Raw genomic sequence first — 5,240 nt, forward strand, 5'->3', positions numbered from 1 at the left:
ATCCTCGCAATGCTAGATAGATTATTAGGCTGCCAGATTCCACAGGCTGAGATGGGTGAAACTGAAAGACAGGGGCATTTCACATATGTTCAGCCGTTCTACAGACATGTACTGAGCTTTGATGAAAAGATACTTAATCGTAACGTTTGCCTACTTGGAAGAAGAAGGACAAGACAGGTTTACTAGTAGCTTAACACTTGGAAAGGCCTAGGTGGATGCCATATTGTGAGGCTTTGTCTGTTGCTATGTATTGTAATGCTAAATAGAGGCCCCCCCCAAGACCTGGTTGCCCCAGAGATGAAAGAGTCCACACATAGATCCAAGTGGCACTGTGTGACTTTACCCCCAAGTTATTTCTGATTAGTGAATAAAGATGCCAACAGTTAATAGCTGCGGCTGAAGAGACATAGGTGGGGTTTAGGGTACCTAGGCTTAGGGTTAGAGGAGAACCACCAGGGGGAGAAGAATGTGAGGAGAGGAGGAAGCAGCTATGAGTTAAGTGAATCATGAAAGCATGGCCATGTGGAAGATTGAAGCTAAGAGCAGCCCAAGGGAAACATGGGAAATTATAGAATGGGATTATTGGCTGGGAAATAGACATAATAACATAGAAGGTAGATACCTGTCCAGGTCTTGTGCAGATTAAGATTTATTATACATATAAAGGTTTTGTGTGTGTGTGTGTGTGTGTGTGTGTGTGTGTGTGTGTGTGTATGTGTGTGTGTTTATTCACCAACTAAATGGTTAAAGGTGAGGTCGAAACCCCAGATTGGGATTAAATGTTTCTACAACAGCAATAAGTAGCAAGTTATCCTGTTGGCCAGACATACTCAGAGACAAGGATGCAGATGCCATTTGCAAATGGGTGGTCCCAGCTCAGAGCAGGCTTCTAAGGAGACATTTCTAGAAGCAAAGCTAAAGAAACGGATTTAATCTTTGAGAAGACTAGGTTTATGTCTCCAACACACGGAGGAAGATTTATAAACATCCCCTTTCTGAAAGCAACACTGTTTGGATGGCTCATCCTGGCTGTCAACTTGACATACCTGAGAAGAGGAAACCTTGGTTGAGAGATTACCCTCATCAGACTGACCTACGGCCACATCTATGGGGGCATTTTATTGACTAGTGATTGATGCGCTATGCCCCACCTCACTGTGGGCAGTGCCACCCTGGGCAGATGGTCCTGGGCGATATAGGAAATCAGGCTGAATAAGCCATGAGGGGAAGTCAGTAAGCATCATCCCTTCATGGTCTCCATTTTAGTTCCTGCCTTGAGTTCCTGCCCTAACATTCCTCAGTGATGGACTGTGAGCTGTCATAGGTTAGCACATGTTAAAGGCAGAAGGTTCTCTGGAAAGTGTCTGTGAAGGCCATCATCACTGATGGAGTGGGACTGTTTGGTGACACAGCTGTTGTTGGATCACCGCTTGCCGTGTAAACGCATCACCACTGTTCCTGTTAGTAAGCCCAAGAAATGCATCAACTTGCCAAGTTGGACTTAAGTTGACATTTCTTTGCTCTTTTTTTTTTCCTGTGTTTTATCACTAGAAAGTAAACTAGAACAACTGGAGATATACACGGAAGACATCTCTTCTCCTTAGGGGACCAAAGAAAGTTTACTTTACAATTTCACTTGCATGGGCAGCCAACTGTTTGCCGCTGGCTTGCCTACCCTCGTTATAGCTTCATGGTGCTGGGAATTGGGCTGGTGGAGAGTCTCCGTGGCAACCTAGACATTTTAAATGAGTATAAGACGAATGAAAAGATGAACTACCATTATCCTCAGCACCACAGAATCCCTTGGTGGCCGGTGTGTGGGGGTTTCAGGAGTTTGGAGCTCAGGGGATGAGGATAGTCAGTCACTCAATTCCCCTTCCACCCTGGAGCCTCAACTTCAAAGTTCTCTGCTAGGTCTTGACTCCATGGTACCTGTGTTATCCAGCTTTCCACCATGACGATAAACACCAGAGAGAAATGATTTAGAAAAAGTTTCTTTGGGCATAAAGCTTAGAGGTTGTAAGTCCATGGCCAAGAGAGACCATTATTTTAGGATCTGTGGAGAAACAACTCAAGGCTAGCATGTGTGTGTCCCAGAACGAGCTTTGAGGCTTACTGGGTCAAAGTATTACCCCTGGGCATGGGCATTACAGGACCATTGACCATCCTGGGGCAGAGGTTGCTATGGTAACCTATAGAATGTTTGGCACTGTAGTCATGGCAACATAATAAGAGCAACACGAAGAGAGTTAGGTCAATGGGAATGGTGATGTGACTGTTAATATTCATAAGTAGAAAATGGAAAGAGAAGGCACATCTTCCACACTTGGGATTCAGCCATCATTATCTCTTGTCTGTGGGCCACATGTGGTCTGGGGAACCGCTAGGATATGTTGAAGGCAGGTTAACTAAAGAGTGTCTGTGAGGCCATCATCCCTGATGGAGTGGGAATTCTTGGTGATGCCACAGTTTGGGGCTCATCCCTGGTCCTATAAACCCTATAAACCTACCACCACTGTTCTTGTAACCACTCCAATAAATGCATCAATTATCAAGTTGGACTTGAGCTGACATTCCTTAGGTCTATTGTTAATACAATATCTTTCACGAATAGACATTTTCTCATGCCATCCCAGAAAAAATACAGAGAGAGCCACCCTCAGGGACTTAATATCTCTCACCATACCCCAACTTTTTAAAGTCTTGTCACCTCCTAATAGTAATCAAGGGGCCTTTGGGTGACACACTCAACCCAAATTATAGTAATAGTATCTCTCTGGTGACCATAGGCTCCATTCATGGGATAAAAAGCCAGCATAGCCTGATGCCAGTGTGTTGAAGAAGCCCCGGTGGAGATATTCATTGTTGTGTGACACTCTTCCTGGGGGAGGGAGTATGTGAATAAGCATCCACTTGCCCCACATAGGAAACTGACAACAGATGAAAGTAAAATCACCAAAGTCCAATGTGTCTTGTTGGAGCTACTTTCAGGAATATGGGTGAGGGGTTACATATGGTAGCCAAAATGACTCAAAGACAGCTGCATCAATAAAGCCCTAGCCTGGATGACAGCTCACAGAATCTCATAGGCAGCTGAATAGGTTGAGAGTATCCTTTCCAAGTGGCTCAGCAGATCTAAAGCTTTCCCAGCCACCTTAGGTAGTCTAAAAGAATCTCAGCAGTCCTTACTGCCTATATGTGCTTGTGAAGGGAGAGGCCTAGCGAATATGTTTGTTCAGTTTCAGGGACTTCCTGAAACTTTTGAGTAGTTTACTTCCTGGATAGATTGTTTCAGCTCAGAAGGATTGCTACATAATAACCACCATCACAGAAATTCCCTTATCTGCTTATCACTTGAGTCTCAAGGGTGATCGCTGGCCAGCAGTTTACAGACTTACCGTAACCTACTTAAAAAGGCAAACCTTCAGAAGGACAGAAGCCACCATTGCTCTGAGTTGGCTCTGAATAACAATGAACATGCAGGCAGCTGCCTTTTCTAGGACCCTGGCTGGCTGCACAAAGGATGCAGGCTCTATGCTCATAAAGGAGTCTTTGCAGCCTGCACAGCTGATAATTAAGTGGCCTTGTTGGAAGATTGCTGTGTTTACTGATGCGGTGGGAAGATTTGATTGAAAAATAAATAAATAAAGAAGTCAACGAATATAAAGAATTGCCTTTAAGTCTACTTTGATGTCAAAAAAAAAAATCTTAAAAACATGCTGCTAAAATAAGATGCGCCATCCAAGCCAGTGTTATCCAAACGTGGCTGAGCTCCACAGCACCCGAAAGGTGCTTTTGTGAAATGGCTAATGCTTATGCATGTATATTGTTGAATTTTTAGGTATGTAAATCTGGGCTTAAGGCAGATGGAGGCTGTTTACTGAACAATGCACGGAGAGGCTGTAATACCCTTAGAGCTGAGAGATCCAGACATGGCCAGGATGTAACCATGCCCAAAGCCGAAGGAAAAAAGCTTAGTCACCAACTAAGACTGAGCCAACAACAAATAAAAACAATACAGATACACCCGCCTCTTCAAAGCAAAGGGTACTCATGAAGTCTGCAATTAACTCCTTGTTTTCAGAAAGCAATGCAGCTACATAATTATCACTCAGTGAACCCTAGATGTTAATGACAGAGTAGATCAAATTAGTGTAAGCTATCTTGATAGGATAAGCCAGCAAGGCCACTAAAACGTTAGTTTAGCTCAGAAATGACTGGGTTCGCTTGTCTGGTTGTCCATGCATCTGTGTGACATCCACTGGCTGCCCACATCTGAGAAATTGTCTTCTTCTGTGTCTGAGCCAATTTATCATGAGTGGGGTGAATTTAGAATTATCTGGAAGACACTCTTCTGAATGTGTCTGTGAGGATGTTTCTAGAGATATTTAACTGAGATAGGAAGAGCCACTTGAATGTGGGTGACACCGTGTCACTGGCTGAAGTCCTGGACTGAATAAAAAGAAGACCATGAGCTAAGCACCAGCATCCATCTCTCTCAGCTTCCTACCTATGGGTGCAACATGAATAGACCCTTCATGCTCCTAGAACCCTGATGGGTTTTATCCTTGAACTGTGAGCCAGAGGAAACCCTCCTTTCCTTAAATTGCTTTGTCTGACTTTTTGTCATAGCAATAGGAGAAGTCACTATTTAGGATAACATGGATGACATAAGTGAGACATTGGGATGTATAAATGAACATCATTAAGAACCTACATGATATTAGAATTCAGTCTCGTGGCTTCTGTAACCACCAGCCCAGAACAATCAAGACTAGCCAATAACTGCCAACTGTCTCACTTCCTACCCAGGATTAATCAGACATAGGCAATCCCAGAAGGCCTGTGTGGTGCTTTGAATACACTTGGCCCAGGGAGTGGCACTATTAGGAGGTATGGCCTTGTTGGAGTAGGTGTGACCTTGTTGGAAGAAGTGTGTCACTGTGGACATTGGCTTTAAGAACCTTGTCCTAGCTGTCTGGAAGCTAGTCTTCTCTTCAAGGCCTTTGGACAAAGATGTAAAACTCTCAGCTCCTCCTGGACCATGCCTTCCTGGATGTTGCCATGCTCTCATCTTTGTGATAGTGGACTGAACTTTTGAACCAGCCTAAATTCAATGTTGTCCTTATAATAGTTGCCTTGGAGCCGGGCGTGGTGGCGCATGCCTTTAATCCCAGCACTCGGGAGGCAGAAGCAGGTGGATTTCTGAGTTCGAGGCCAGCCTGGTCTACAGAGTGAGT

The 5,240-nt window shown here is 44.2% G+C and overlaps 1 long non-coding RNA gene across 1 annotated transcript in view; it reads left to right on the forward strand.

Moving 5' to 3' along the window:
• Nucleotides 1-2,222: 2,222 nt before the first annotated feature.
• Nucleotides 2,223-5,240, forward strand: part of LOC110339038 — a 14,249-nt gene continuing 11,231 nt past the window's right edge. Inside the window, exon 1 of the long non-coding RNA XR_002381325.1 lies at nucleotides 2,223-2,271. This is a non-coding gene — a long non-coding RNA (uncharacterized LOC110339038). The remainder of the gene's footprint in view (nucleotides 2,272-5,240) is intronic.

Source organism: Mus pahari, chromosome 23 (genome assembly GCF_900095145.1).
Source record: "Mus pahari chromosome 23, PAHARI_EIJ_v1.1, whole genome shotgun sequence".
In the NCBI taxonomy this organism is placed as follows: domain Eukaryota; kingdom Metazoa; phylum Chordata; class Mammalia; order Rodentia; family Muridae; genus Mus; species Mus pahari.